Source organism: Hoplias malabaricus, chromosome Y (assembly GCF_029633855.1).
Source record: "Hoplias malabaricus isolate fHopMal1 chromosome Y, fHopMal1.hap1, whole genome shotgun sequence".
NCBI classification, from domain to species: domain Eukaryota; kingdom Metazoa; phylum Chordata; class Actinopteri; order Characiformes; family Erythrinidae; genus Hoplias; species Hoplias malabaricus.
In genome coordinates this window covers 80,451,384-80,468,199 of record NC_089820.1, presented here as the reverse complement: position 1 = coordinate 80,468,199, position 16,816 = coordinate 80,451,384, and the positions used below count along the sequence as shown (strand labels likewise).

Here is a 16,816-nt window from a genome sequence, read left to right as displayed (position 1 = left end):
TAAGTTATAAATTAAACATTAAAATTCCACCTTTTGCTTTCTTATTGGGTTGAATCTCAAATGGCTCCCTGAATGTTACTCCCTACACGGTAGGGAACTGTTTGGGTAGATTAACTATTTCTACTGCAATATTGCACTATTGGTAGTGCACTGTTTGACAGGGAGCCCTGCGTCTCATTGCTAAATATAAATAGCTTTCTGTGGTAACATACAATGCACTATTTTGTTGGAAAAAACGTTGTTTTGTGAGCTGTATCGCCCACTACGCAGGGACCAGGGAACCATTTGAGACCCTGCCCCTGGTCGCGGCAGAGAGAATGCGTTGAGCTAACGTTAACCGTCGCGGGCTCGCTCCGTCTCACTTTAATTTTCCGTTCCACTTTAAATGGTGTTACCCTCAGGCGCCAGAGTCTAACTGCCACACCGTTTAAGGTGGAACGGAAAATCCTTATAAGAAGTTGACGAAATACGAACTCGTGTTAGCTAGGGTAACGTTAGCTAACTTAAACTGTGCATTAATTCCGCGGATTTGTAATGTAAAACCACACAGAGTTCGACACTCTTTGCTGTGTGGAGGCATTTTCACGTTCTGAACACATGAGGTGGTATTTGAGATAGCCTTAAGGGTGTAAGTATACGCTAACTCTGTCGTGTCGACGACGGGGAAGGCAGTTGACAACCAGCGTTGGCTCCGGCCGTGCCTCAAACCACACAACACTCCACTATACACACTGCACTAACGCATGCGCTGCTATTGGTGGCGACATACTGAGAGTGCGTTATTGTGCGAGGTTTGGGACGCAGCCTTTATCCTCAGCTCTACTGTGGGCTATTGTCTGTGGTGGGGTGGCGCAGTCTGCAACACTGACAACAGCCTCAGTATTTTGTGTTTTGAGTGTATTTTTCCAGGTTTTACAATCGCAGTAAAGCAAATATGCCATTTTTTTCATGCCGTGGAGACTGGGACTGCAGAATAAAATGCGTTTAAAGAACGTACCTAAATAGAAAGGGTGATTCTGAATAGATTTGTAAATTCTCTTTCTAGAAAGTGCCAGGCTTTTTCGTTTTTTTATTTTTTTTTTAAATGGGTGCATGTAGGTTTTGCGTGTACAAGAGCTAAAAGAGATGCCCTGGCCCTTTAGCTCAGCATTTTTTTTTGGGGGGGGTGTGTTACCACAAAGCCTTCTGTGCTGGATGACCGTCCTTCGCACACTAGCCTTTTGTCTAAAGGACGATATCAAAGCGTCTTCAGCCGCTTTTAGTGGTGTTTTTATGACACAACTCTCTACTACGTTGTTTACTAGCGCTAGTTTGACAGCTGTTAGACGTAGTTACACTACGAGACAACACACAAAGCTGTATAATATCACTATATCCACAGCTTAGAATTAAGAGATTCTTTCTGCTCCTCGCAGTTTTTATTGAACATCACTAATTTCACAGTTCTAGGTAGCAGCAAAACTCTTATGTAGTACAGTAATATCACAAATCTTACGTTATTTTAGCCAACACATACTAGAAAGACAAATAATATTTGGAGAATACATTTTTCAAGAAAACCTTTCAATCCTGAGAGCTTTCATTGTGTCCTCTCTGCAAATGAACCCAAACTGAAATAGAAAACAATATTACTATTTACATAGATATGCATAATGTACATAATTTAGCAATCGCAGTGTAATATTTTTTTTACTCCCATGTTCAAAATATATTGTCGCTGTCCAATTAAAATCATGTATTCTCATTTTTGTCGATTTGTTATTTACTAAGCAATCCTTCACTGGATGTGTCATGATGAATGAACCAATAGAAACGCTCCAGAATTACTTGGGGGTAAAAAATATTTTTACATTCACTTCCATTGAAATTTAAGAGGGAATTATCCCTATCCTGTAAAACTACTTGTTTTTTATTGGACAGTCAAAATATATAAACATCGTAAACATCATTCACTTCCTTCAAAATGCAGCCTGTTTTGAATTCCTCATTTGAGCACATCGTGAAAACGTGAGCGTTCTGATGGCTGTACGCTGCTCCGGACACACTTTCAGACAATGAATGAATGATAACTATTTATATATTAAACACCTGTTCATCATGGGTTGTGCCCTTTATTTTGTTCTGCCATAACCTGGCATTTCTATTAACACATATACGTTTTAGGCATTTGGCCAACACCTGCTCCATATGATGTCAGAGGTATGCTAATGAAGTCGTAGGTGTCTTCACCAAGGGCCATTACTGTAATAGCTTGGCATACCTCCGCAGTTTGGGGACTCAGCCCTAATCAGTTGTTGAACAGATTCCCAAGTTAGGATGAAATAGCCCTGGTCTTATTATTATTATTATTATTAGCACCAGTTTGACAACTGTCAGTCATATTTATACTATAAGACACCAGATACTCACAACCGAGGCACATTCGAGGGCCACAAGTCACAAAAGAATTTATTAATTGCTTTCAGTCTTAAAAACAGTGCAAAAAAAACAGTCTGTTTAATTCTAAAGGCTAAAAAGAGACTGGAAAACAAAACGATGTCAGTAATTTCTTCTCCATAAACCCACACACGTCTAAAGTTAATCTCAGGGGAAAATTAAATACTAGAAATATGAATCTAAATACAAAATGATTGTATCAGTGTATAGCAGTGTATTCTGTTTGTTCCCAGTTCAAGCCCGTGCACGTAATTTCATAACCCAAGTGACCAGTGATGTTTTCTATTTTTAAACAGCCAGTACTGTGTATTGTAATGTAAATATAGAATGAAAAACCATCAGAAGTCATTATCTGAACTTGGGGAATAGACTTGATAGAAGTTAAGGCGTCTTTTGTAATGGGCTTCTCTGTAAAACACCTCTTGCAAAAAACACTCCACAACTATTAATTTAAAACAGACTCTTGTTCAGTTTCCTCATATGGACATGGACTGCAGAGAGAATATAAATGAGTCAAACTTTGATCGTGTTTACTTACTGCGTCTGACTTTTTATTCCCGGCAACAGAAAGGTTTTATATGATTTATTTGTTTTTTACTCACCATTTTTATAAAGATATGTGTAGTATGTTTTTTTTTTTTTGTTGCTGTTCCAGACGTGTACGACATTCACGTCATCGCGATAATCTGTGCATTTCAGTTTTGACAGTTTGTGTTTTGTACGATATATTCAACTTTCACTTTTTATTACAGGACCTAAATCAGATCTCTACACCCACTCGAGTCTCATGCTTGCACACTTGCAAAATGACATATTAGGGATTAGCCAGAGAGATCCACTTTTCCACTGGGCCACTGGCCAACAAGAGCTTGTGGTTCCTGTTGTTTTTCCATTGACCCTCTTTTCAGGCATTTAGCCACATGCACAAGACCTTGTATGAGAACTCGTGTAGTTCTGGAGGGCTATGTTCAAGACGGAGAAATAGGTTTTCTAGCGCTGGATTGCAGTGAAATTGCTCATCTCCCGTATGGTTTGTTTACTTTAGATAAATGACTAGGGGTTTGCAAAGCCTAAGTGGGCAAGGCTGTGTTTAGCAGCTGGAGAAAGTTGTAGTAAAGTAGATGCCACCTATTGCTAATAAAAATAAATAAATTGCATGCAGATATTTTAGGAATTTGGCATTGATGCTGATATGATGTAGGTTTATTCTGAATATCTGCCGATAACAAGACATGAGCATTTATGTAAAATGCAGAAATCGGTATGGCTTTGATTTATGAAGGAACCTCACGTTTATTATTAGAGAGTTACAAATGGTAAAAGGAATAAAAGCATTTCAACAAAGTAGCCTTACATTGCATTAACATACTGCTCTTTAAAAGCACACTAAATAAGTCTTCAAATATATTTAGCAAAATCTGAAAATGTATTTATTATTATTTTGTTAATGCAAACATTCACAGATAACAATATGTTTCAGATTTCACGTAATTAATAACACTTTTTCCTGACAGATTCGTAGTCGTAACCTACATCCGCACATTAACACACATCTGTGTTTCTCGTTCTGACTCCGCACTGGAGCAGATTTGCACATTAGCATAAAAAGTGCTTTTTGTTGTTCACATCAATCAAAATAAAAACATCAAAAGTGATAGTGAAAACACAACCAAATAGCAAATGCCATTTGTTTACAATTTGTCTTGATGCTATCTTGCCTTGGCCTGTTTCTATTGCAATTCATAATATGTGAAGACCCCAGAAAGCCATTACTGACATTCACAAATAGCTTTGAGTTAATTCTACAGTATGGTGCCCACACAGTGTGCAGAGTAAATAGGGGAAAAAAAAAGGCATGTGTGTGTCCAGAAATACAAACCCAGCCTGCAAGATCATCGTGTTCGTTTAGATCTAAAGCTAAAGGCACTTGCATTAAGTGCATCAGCCTCTTACAGCTACATTTGTAATTATGTTTGCTAATTATATATGGTACAGAAGATCACTGGAATCCCAATAACACCTTTTTGATTAAACCTAATATTGATGGGCGATGTGGAGACCACTGAATCATTTCATAATACTGATCTGGGCTTCAGAGGGTAGTAATAATTAAATGTGTAAATTTGTGAAATTGCAGTTTTGAAAAGCAATATACGAAACACCTTTTAACAATTAGGAGCTGGCGTGACCCCGTTTAATTAGGTGCTTAGGTATTAGGTGCTTAATAATTACTATTTGCAATTATTGGTATGACTTGGCCGTCTTCCCAGGATTTAAAGCACCGATGTCATATTACATCTGCACCAGGCAGCGTGACTACTGTATAGATGCATGCAGCATATCTGCTTTCTCCCTTGCACACGTTTAAGTGTACAGTTGGCAGGATTCATATGAATTCATCCACCATAGGTCTGCGTCGTTGGGCGGCACAGATAAGCATTTCCATGGTGCTCATCATGTGAGCAGGGGCTGTTAGCATGGTGGAGAGAGGCAGAAACAGGCATGCGTAAGAGCACACTGACTCACCCTCTTACCCATTAGACATTGCCCTTTGTGTTCAAAACCATTCCCATGAGAGACCTCTTGCTTCGCTTCATATTCACACTGGATGCCATTTTTATTTTGCCTCGCTTGCTTTCATTTCCACAGTACGATGAAGGTTTTTGAAATTAGAAAGTGCTGTCTAATTTTCATTTGTTTAAACATTTAAATGGGCCTAATACGATGTCTAGAATCCCTGTAACAGGGCTGCAGATTTGTTCAAAATTGTTAGTATGACAATTATTACTTAATAATAATTAAGTATTATTTCATAAATGTGTCATAAATGTGTTATTTTTTAAAAGAAAATAGGAATAATATGCAGACAACCAAACCAAACCACTCTCACTCACACTTATGCATAAAGATAAATAATAGTTTTAACAAACAAAGCTTTTTATTAGTAAATAATAATAAAAAAACAGTTGACAAGCACAACTGCAAAAATTGTTTATTTTTAATCTGTATATAAACACAACAACAAAGACAACAGATTTCACATTGTTAAATAATATTCAAATAATATTGTTAATGGTTTTCTGATGTTAAATTTAGTGTGAAATATTTCCTACATTTAAAAAGGAATAATATTCGTATTAAAACAGGGACATGACCTGTCAGTATATTTACTCACTGTTTTGACATCCATTTTTATTGTTGTTCCAGTTAAATCACTAACAGGTGATGAATAGACACTAATAATATACAATAGATCCACAAACAGTGGTGTCTATAACATATAAAGTTATGGAGCCTGAAATAAAGACCACTCTCTCAAATGCAGGGGAAAACATTTTTTCAGCTTTAAATCTGAATCAGACACGGGTCTCGGTGAAGGCAAAATTATGAGGTCATTTTATTTCTTGAAGCTCATTTTGAGGTGCTCCGTGGTGGCCTTTCTGGTGACAATTGTGGCTTCCCCAGATTCTGTTGTGGAAAGATGCTCAAAAGAGTCAGACCACTCTTATATTTGTCTTAACTCTGATGTTGCTGGCAAGACATTTGAATTTCCTTTTTTTTATGTCATCCTTATGAAAACTCTCGTCTTGGGGGGAAAACCCTACAAAATATGTTAGGTTCCTCACGTCACCCTTGAAAGGTCAGGCTCTGAGTGTGTTGAGATGGTAGGATGATGTAGGCCTTTACTCCCACTGTAGCCAGCTGATGTGGTGAGCTCTGTACAGCTGTGCTCTTTGCTGCTCTGGAAAATGGGTGACTTGTAAACCTTACTTTCTTGGTGTTTATTTTTGTAGTATAGTGTAGTATAGTAATGTCTTGTAGTCAGTTTACACAGTTAATTGACTCAAGCTTAAGTCTATTTTAGTAAACTGTTTATAAGTGATCTATAATTATCATATTTTACAGAAAATTGTAGATGTATACAGTCGTGACAACTATTTGAGTGAATGTAAATTTTTTTTTTATAACGTTTCGTAACAGACAAAAATAACAGTAGTGAATGGTAGAAATTTTTTAATGACATTTTTTTATTGTTACACAGAGCTGCCCCAAAACTAGTAAATCACTTGAAATTATCTATTGTTCTTTTAAAGGGAATGACACGCTGTTATCTCTGGTTTGTTTACGTTCAGAAACTCTGTTTGGGGGGGGGGAAACAACTTGTTTGTACATCGCTGAAGTTGACCTCTGTAAATTTGTATTCACTATTTAAACTACAACAGAAACTCAGTTGTAACTCGAGTTGTTTAATTTTGTAGCATTTTCATTCTCTGTTTACTTTCATGCAGTTAGTTGTCTCCTGATTTTGGATACATTTCCACCTTGGACAATATTTCAATATCAATATATAATCACAATATAAAATGTTTTAATGACAATTATATGACTTCTAAACACATTTTCATTAATATTTCAATATACATAATTTACAGCATCGGTCATTGACTTGCATTCATTACAGGACACTTCCTTCAGCTTAGTGCACTCAATTTAAAATTTAAACTCAATTTATAATGATATTGCAATTATATTGTATCGACCAAAATTAAGAAATATGTAGTGATTATACATTTTGGCCATATCATGTAGCCCTAACCTTAAGTAATCCAAATCTGCAAAATTAAGCTAATATTACACACCTGTATATGATATAACTATCATTTTGGGTGAATTAATGCCACATTTATTGTCCATAACAAAGATGAGATTGTTCTGTTATTGCAGCTGTTGAGCTGCTCTGGTTAAACGTGCTCAGTTGAATGCCACCTCTGTGGTATGGTGTTTGTATATATTTTCATTAGAAAATCCTCAGACCACATTGTTAGTTACCAGATGTCTGACAGAACAGATTCATATCTCTGGAAAATTCAGTAAATTCAAGTGAACGGGCTACGATAAACAACCCCGGCTGAAATGGCCGTGCTTAGTGATTAAAACATATTCAGATCTCTTTTACGAGATTAATTACAATTTACCAGAATTGTAACACTCTTTTACCAGCTCAGGCCTCATAAGATGATATTTTGGATTTATGCGTAAAATGACAGCTCAGTGATGAGTAATGACCAAAATAAAATCTGCTGAGTGAAAACTGCTGTTGAAGCCTTTGTTGCCGCTTTAGTCAGTAAAAGGGAGTGGGTCTGCATCTTAAACCAAAAATGAATTCCCTGTTAGTACCTTGACTGACCAGGTTTATCTGTTTTTAGTAATGTTGATATGTAATAACCATTTCATATGTATACACACTACCCTATTAGAGAGAGAATTTATAAGAAGCTACTTTTCAATTTTATGTAAACATTTAAAGCATTTTGTTCCCAAATGTGTCGTTTTATTACAAGTTTGGCTACCATCTGATATGCCATCTTTGATATATATATAACCCATCCTTTATTTCTGTAATAGACATCTTGATACATCTACTGATGAGGTTTTTTTGGTTGTTGTTGTTACATAAAACCCACTTCTAACAAAAGTGTCGATATAAAAATGACAAGGCAGTGCATGAAAATTGCATTTCACATGTTTTGGAATGAACCCATTCATTGATGTTGTGTTTTGACAGCAGAAGCGTTGCAGATGACAGTGAAAGGCAGAAGCAGAATTAGCTTTGTGACTAATATTGACAGTGTAATAACGTTTATGACATATATTTTAGTGTTGGGAGACACTGATAAAATTCAGTATAAACTATCCAAACATATCACAGTACCAGGTGACGTTTAAGTTCATGTTAATATAGTGAATAAACTCATACTACATAAGTGCTGCTCTTCTCTCCTGAAAGAGTATCTTTCAAACTTGGCATAGCACTCAGTTTTACCTAAACCTTAGTAAGGTTCATTATAATAATTTATATACATCTTATAAAACCAAAATTACAACTTCAATAACAGTGTTTATATGAAAGCTTCATACAACATTTGACTCTCTACTAGTAGGAAATCTCATGGAAAGTGTTTATGACATGATTGCAGCAGCATAATAATGGTTTGTTTAATTACTTTAGCATTTTTAGGTCTGAGGTGTTGGGCTACAACCATGCAATGATATACACAGCAACTGTTAGTGTTAAATTAACACTGAGAGTGTTAAATTATTACAGTAACAGTGTTAAATTAACACTAGTAATGTTGATTTAACACTGCTGAATTTGCTGTGTGGCACTGCACGTTTATTGTTGTCTTTGGTCCAGTTCATTGATGTCTGGCACCCTGTGTTTTGCCCATTATTTACAAGTAGTACAAGTAGTCTGCCTTTTAAATGTTTACAAAGGTTGGAAATTTTCAGAATCATTATAGTAACTACAAGCTTTCTTGTAGCCGTGAGAAATCAATGGACTAAAAATCGTGCACATGTTCGATACATGAGGATACAGTCGCTTCCATCAGTTCTTTTCTTTTAATTGTTGAAGGTGAGTCATACTTTAACTTGGCAAGTCATGTCAATGTAACTGAAACGGGACTTAACATTCCTGATATTTTGTCAAAAAATATTATTTTACGCCAAAAAGAAAAACAGAAATCAGATATCACTTCTATGTATTTAATTATTAGTCTGAGAAGCAGTGAAGATGTCCATTTAACTGAAATCTCAAAAACAAAATAAATTAGAAATTGAATATAAATATAATTTAAGTTCAGTGTTGAACATGCTCAGTTCTTGCGTTTACTACAGCTTCCAGTCTTTTTTTTTCTTTCTTCCCCACACAGGAGAGAGATTTTTCAACATCTTCAAAATTTAGTCACATCCCATGATAATTTAGTTTGGGATCTGAAGTGACCAGTCCATTGTTCTGAGAAACACAAACGGTTTCTTTCCAATTCAGTTGTCCTCTGAAAGTGGAAGGATGCACAGAAACACTTTTTTTTTTCTTAAAGATAAATGAGTACTGTTGAACTGATGCTGATTGTTTTGGTCGTCTTCCAGGTGTGCGTTTGGGTAGTTGCTTGTGAAGGTGTGATTTGGTAGTGCCTTGTTGCCGGACCGTCTACTCAGCCGGCCTAGAAGAGGCATTTTTGCTTACTGACTGACTGACTCCTAATGTTGAAATGTGCATGTGCGAATAGGAACTGTTAGTACAGCCGTATTTCACATTCCGTTTTGTGAACTAAATTTGGAACCATTCGGGGTGTTTCCACATAAGCTGGTTCGAGAAACAGAAAAACTTGTTCCCAGCTAGAACGAAAGAAGAGTAAGTTCTTCAGTGTGAACCGTGGCTGAATAGTAGGAAATAAGACAGGAACACACTCCATTTGTGTGTGTTTTTTGGGCTGTGTTTGGCGTAACACCATGCACAGTGGCCAGAAACTTTTTTCGGCATAGGTTAATTCACAAGCTCAGCAGCTCAACAAACTCCAAATTTTCTGTATAACACAATCACATAATAAAAACCACATGTAAACAAAGATGAATTGATATGAAGCACCAAAGCAATGACAAGCGTATGTATTTTGGGCTTTCCTTTTTTTGAAATGCCAGAAACACCTCTGTGACAATAGCTATATGGCTAATGGCGGTCCTGCAAAACTAGGCTTGCCTAGTTTCATTTTTTGAAGGGGAACATAATTTCAGTGACACCACCTGGAGCAGGCTGACTCAGTAGTGTCGCTGTCATACGGCTCCAGGGTTCCGGGTTTGTGATCTCAGTCCCCGCCTCGGGTGACTGTGAAGAGTTTGCCGTGTTCTCCCTGTATCTGTGTTGGTTTCTTCCCACAGTCCAAAAACACACATTGGCAGGTGGACTGTCTGTGCAAAAGTATCCGTAGACGTGAATGTGTTCCTGTCCAGTGATTCTGGAATAGGCACCGGACCAACCATGACCCCGAACATGACATGGATTAATCAAGTGTACAGCTTATTTTTTCCTAAATTTCAGTCTTACTACTCACCCCAACTTAAATTTATCCGAAAAGGAATTGAGTGGATGTAGGTGAAGCAAAATTCATACTTTTAAAAACATTTTTTAATACTTAAATGTTAAAATATACTTACAATATGTCACACATTTGATCATTACAGCTTTCGAACGTTTGTTTAGAGTTTGTTCAGCATGTCTGCGCATACAGTATGTCATAGATTTTTCACATTGCTCTTGTTTTAATTCCACTCGTCTTTCAGGCTTTTCCACAATTTGGTAACATTTTCTTAGCCATGCCGCTGTCACCAGTGATCTTCCAGAGATTCGTAGTTCAGATGAGTACTGTGGACTGCCGTTTTATTATTTTAATGTTCACAGCTTCAGTTGAGTGGATTTACCTGTTTTGCAGTGTGACAGGGAGATTGCCTTGCATAAAACGTGCTGGCTGATGGGGAGAAAGGAAGGAACCACCTGTTACGGAAGACGTTTCTGATAAACATTAGCATTCATATAGCCATGTAGATATATATGAGGCCCAAATCCTGCTGAAGAAAGCATCACCCAAACCATAACGCTTCCTCCTCCACTCTTAACTGCTTTCATAACACATATTGGGTTCAGTCTTTCCCCAGTTTGATGCCAAACCTAAAGTTTCCTGTCCGACCTGACTAAATTAAACTCGTTCTCATGACTTGTCCTCTGTGCTCAGCAAAAGTTCATTTAGCTTTTTGAGAAGGGGCTTATGATGCTGGAAACTGGGAGATACCATTTTTCAGACTTGTAAATTGCACAGGAACGGCGGACAAAGTCGTATCTACCACTGGTAAACTCTGGATTCTAGATAATACATGAGTTTACGAGATGTGACGTATATTACGACCTTTTACCTCTTTCCCGGGAGAAAATGACAAATATTACGCATGTTTTCTGTAATTGAAAGACAGATATTTTGATCAGTTTTGTTATTACTCAAAAACCTTTTAGGTTGTTGTTTAATGATAAATTACTTTTTGGGGACATGATGTGTACAGATTCAGCCAAGCTCCCGAACGCAGTGAAGTCGTATTTACTACTTAACCACCCGGTATATACAATATTCCGATGAGCACCCGAACGCAGCATTGGATACTGCAGAGCGGGCCTTCAGTCTATATGTGAGACAGAGTGTGAAGAGACACTTTTGCCCATTTAGTACAGAATTGAGCACTGTTGAACTGATTCCCCATCAAGAGTTCACGTATCATCCTTTTCTCTTGTGGTTTATTTAGGGTGTACTCACAGTGTATTACCCTTGCTGTGCCTGAGCACGTTTGACCGACATAGTCCAGTTTCTTTGGCTAGTGTAATTGCTCCTTATCGCTGATTCTTGCCTAGGCCCGCTCGAACAGGTAGACTCGGCTCAGGCAGGGTGCCGCTGGACTCCGGCACGGTACGCCTCTAGTGTGATCGTTGACTAAGCTTGAACATGTTGTCATTATAAACTCTATTGAGCTGTGCAACAGTGACATTATTTCAAATAAAAAGCCACAGTCTGTTAATGTAAAAGTACTTGGGCCCTGAATATTAAACATATCGTGAGCACAGGCTGGGGGCAGAAGAGTGGCACAGTTGGGCCAAGTCCGGGTAGACCGTTTACCATCTTGCAAAAAATATTTTACTGCCAGATATATAGTTATTCAGATGAATAAGGAAATTAGCACCAGGGACAAGAATAGATTTTAAAATGGCTGTGACTTTGCATTTAGGTAAATGTAAGGTATTCTGTAATTCCCATTTCTGCTGTGTATTTTTGGACTGCATATTTTGATATTGCAGCAGCGTAGCTCTGTGCCCTCTGTAGCTGAAGGCCGTCCACTCTGGCAAACTGGTTTCAAAGAGGATGTGAAAACGAAAGTCTTCATAATAACTTAGTCTGTGTGTGTGTGAGTGCAGTTACACAGTGTATGTGAACCAACCCGCCTGCACGCACGCACGCACACACAAACACACACGTGTGTGTGTGTGTTTGGAGGGAGGAGCCTGCTGATTGCACAATGTACTTTGCTGGATGTTTTTGTCAGGTTTTTCTTTTCTTTTTTTTTTCTTTTTTTTTTTTTTTTGAGAGAATCTCTGGTTGTAACGGCTGCTGCTCGTAGTCAATTGGTTGACAGCCATGTGTTTCACTCTGAGAGGCAGCTTAGCTCATGAACTGCTCATGACCTGTGCTTGTTTTTGTTTTCAGAAGCTGACTGCTGTGAAAACATGAGGTTCACTGCTAGCGTGTCAGTGCTGGATATTTTATAAATTGTTGCCTCTGACATCAAGTTTCAAAATGAGATGTGTTTTCTTAATAAAACAGCACATCCTTTAGATTGATTGCTGTTATAAGACCATTATATCTTTTAGGTGATTTTCCCTTAGGGCAGACTGCACATGGGCTACACAGGGCGTGCTACACATGTATGAGCCGGAACCTTGTGTACTGAAAGTGGTTAACTACATCAATGAAATGTGAAACAACAAAAAATGTATCCATACGAAGCAGCACTTGACACCAAAATGCTAATGGGTTAGTGCCCATTTCAGCAGGCAGCAAGTTAATATCTCACTGCTCCTGCCAGTTAAAAACATGTCTGTGAAAGTGAAACCTACTCCGGTACGTAACTAATGAGAAGCACATTTTACCACCAGTTTTTCAAAGAATTAAAATGCACTAATCTAGGCCTGGGTAACGTGAGCATACATGTTATCACAATGATCTGTACAGATTAAATGAAACCATTTTCACAGTTTTTTTAAAAAGAAAATCCTTCTATAAATTGTAGTCAGTACACATTTAAAATATTTATTTTGTCATGAATGCATTCCTAAAACCTAAACGTTTCCACAATTCAGTTTCATTTCATAACCTTTTCTTCATCACCGGCTGCAGATAAACAGATAAGTGGTCTGTCAGAATGATATATAATTATGTTTATGTCTATGTTTATGTTGTGGTTGTTAACAGGTGCTTAATAGCTCTTTAGGTACTCAAACTGGATTCACAGTCACCCCCACAGGCGATTTTCTGTGTGTCACTCATAGCTTGTTCCATTATGAAAGGATCTGATTGGCTGTTTAAGAGCAAGGGCGGTTACACTATGTGCTTTCCTGGCGGTTTGTGAGAGTCTCTAACCTTTTAGTGAACATTTTTATTGTTATTGATGTGTCAATCGCGATACATATTACTGTGCTTTTATCACCCAGACCTATACTAAATTATTGATTAACTAAACATAATCAATAAACAATGGGCCATGTGTTTTGGAGGTTATATGTTTGTGTGTTTCATGTAAACATAATTTTCTAAGGCTTGAATGGTTATTTCTCACTTGTATATAATATTACAGGAGGTCCTCGGGTTACGCCAGTCCCGAGCTACAATGACACATCTCCCATTTACTGTATAAAGGCTTGTTTCGACTTAAGTGGTTTTGCGTCGTAAACGTCGTAATGGCGGAAGAATACACGGTTACGCGGCTCTGGACCGAGGAGGATGGCGTCACCCCTGTCCCGTTGTACACCATTCTAGCTCGCTGCTACGTCGTTCTCTCTCACGTGTGCGTACAGTATTAAATTTACGTACAGTATGTTCCGATTTACACCGAAAATCGGTTTACAACGTGACGTAAGAACGGATCAACGTCGTAAGTCGAGGACCCCCTGTATTTTGATATTATATGATATTGATCACAGTAATGTCAAACTAGGCGATATTGTATATATTACTAATGGTCTGTTGTATTTTACTCTCCATCTTGTGATGGAAAGCAACAGTGCACTGTCTTTTTAGGAGAGGCAAGAGCATGTGGCGCTGTTTTACTGAAGAGAGAACTCTGATTCAGTAGAGAGTAAAATAGACATGCTTGTCCAGAAGGAGAGTGCTAACATTCCGAGTTTTTCTTTGCAGCGAAGAGCTGACAAATTCCATGATTAATATTCAGCAAAAATCTGTGATTTCTGACAGTAATTCTACAAATTTGGTTATATGTTTTTGAGTTGTTTCTTTTCCTTATTTCAGTTATTTTTTCACTGCCAAGCTTGCAGTGCACATGTTGTTATTGTTATTGAGCACCACACCTGACTCCTAACTCTGACACTCATTCCGTATCACCGTATGTTTTGTGTGATAGTTGTATTTATTTAAGAGGCTGATATTTACGATTTCTCTCAGATATTCAGTGGATCAAAATGTAAACTGCTCGACTGGAATAATACACTTGGTGTAGCCTTGCACAAGGTTCTCATAATACTTTCCTGGAATTTTAGTTGAATCCTCCTGACAGAAATGGTGTAATTTAGTCAAGTTTTGGCCTCCTTTCTCAAACGCTATTTTTCTGTTCAGCCCACCGATTTTTCTAATGAATTCAGATGAGGTCTTGACAGTGGCCACTCCAGTACATTCACCTTGTTGTTCCTAAGCAGTTTTGTCACTACTTTGGAAGAACGTATAGGTTGGTTGATTTTCCTGTTGGAAGACCCATTTGCAACAAGGTTTCTTCATGATGCTATCCATCATAAATTCAGAAGTCTCCTTCCAAGCAGTGCAGCCCTTCAACATGGTACTTCCACCTTCACGGTTTAGAATTGGTATGGTTGTCTTTGGTTTAAAAGGTTCATCCTCGCTCCTCCATACAGAGCACTGATCTTTATGGCTAGACACTTCAACTTTTGTTTTGTCTGACAGCTATTTGTCCTGATGATCAGATGGCAAACTTCTGTCTGTCTTGAAGTAGTGGCTTTTTTTTATTCATAGCAGCTTCTCAGGCTATGGCTTTGTAGCACACACTTCATTTTGGATGTGGACACTTTGGTATTTGAAGCCCCCAGGGCATTCACCATTTCCTTTATTATTGTCTTGAATTTTTTGCTTTTCACAACAGACTTTATTCAGTCCTAAGACTTAATTTACACCTCCTTCATTAATAATGTGGTTTTTTTTTTATTTGGAAATTGTTTCTAAGGAGGATCCTTAAGGTTGGCTGAGTTGCTTGGATTTTCCCATTGTACCAACAGTTGAAAAAGGCCCAGGTTTTTAAAAGAAGGCCCTTGAATACAGTTGTGGGTACAATCGTTAGTCTCCTAATTTGGCTGTTTGTATAATTTTGGTGAAATTATACAGGTGATTTATCTTGAAAACTTGTATTAAATTGGTTTAAACAAATTACATGTTACATATCTGAAAACAAATTAATTTACAGGACCTGGTAACTCCTTCTGTCTTGAATTATTAACTTGTATGTTGATCTTTTCACAATGTTAGTCTTGACAATATGGAAATTATTTAAAAAAATATAAATCTTTTGTTAGTAGTGTATCATACTATTGAGACTCAATCTGTCAAAATAACATTTTAATAGATTAACGTATAATGGCATCTGTTAGGCATCTCCCTGTGCCTAAACCTCATGGAACATTTCTGGTGGTGAGAGCACATCTGATACACAGAATCTCCAGCTGTATTTCGCAAGTGTGAAAGTACAACTCTGGAAAAGTCCAGACCTGATGGTTTTAAATTAAGAAACAGAACACAGACACCATCAGAAGAGACCAAAGGATGTATCTTATGATGTCACTCTGGGACCTCATTAATCTAAACCCGTAGTAAATATTTGTCCAAGATGATATCAGTAATATTTATTTTGTCTCTAATATGCTTAAGAGATAATGTGGATAAGGAGTTAGTTTCCTACTTAATTTTGTTGTTTTGTATTATGTACTTACATTTTTGACTGGAACAACTAGTAGATTATTAGTTTAATTAATAATTTAATGCTGGTATTATTTCCTAGCCTACAGTATAATTGGTATATGTCAAACTCTAATGTGAAGACTTTTTGTTTCATGACTAGATTTTCTCTGTGTATTAAATGTGAAAGGTCCTGAGAATAGTAGGTATATACTACAAGTACTGTTTGGGCTTTTTATGTAAGATTTACATTTTTAAATAAATGTACAGTAGTGTGGAGAATAGTGTCATTTAAAACTGAACGGTTGTCAGTTCAGAAATACATGGAATGACTAGTTATTGTAATTTACCAGTGCTTTCAGTGAAGGATGAGCAATGACGAGACCCTCTTGAGACATGTGTCAGTTTTAACGTTTTTCTATTTGTTTTTTTTTTCTTTTCCCTCTGTACTATGTGGATCTTGGTACATATTTGGTGTGTGTGTGTTGGATTCTGTTGGTTGTTGTATTTCTTCATCCGGCATCAAAATGCAGTGAGGAGGCCAATTTACAACATGGTTGACTTAAATATGTGTCGTTGGAAAAAAAAAATCCCCTCTGAACTTGTGAAGTGTTGGTTGCAGTGAAGGCAGAGGACAGTAAACGGTCTGTTAATCTACGTCTGTGCAGTTCGGCTCATAATCAGGCAGACGAGGACTAGCAAGAGGCTGATTATGACAGCGCTCCTATAGTAAGACCCACACTTGTCTACTGGCCTTTGCCCTAATCCTTTACCAACCCCCTTCCTCTCAATCCTCTCTCTCTCTCTCTCTC

General features: G+C 37.5%; 1 protein-coding gene across 2 annotated transcripts in view; it reads left to right on the top strand.

The window, feature by feature from the left end:
* Positions 1-16,816, top strand: part of LOC136678364 (ankyrin repeat domain-containing protein 12-like) — a 42,359-nt gene that overhangs the window by 121 nt on the left and 25,422 nt on the right. The gene's annotated exons all lie outside the window — the stretch shown is intronic.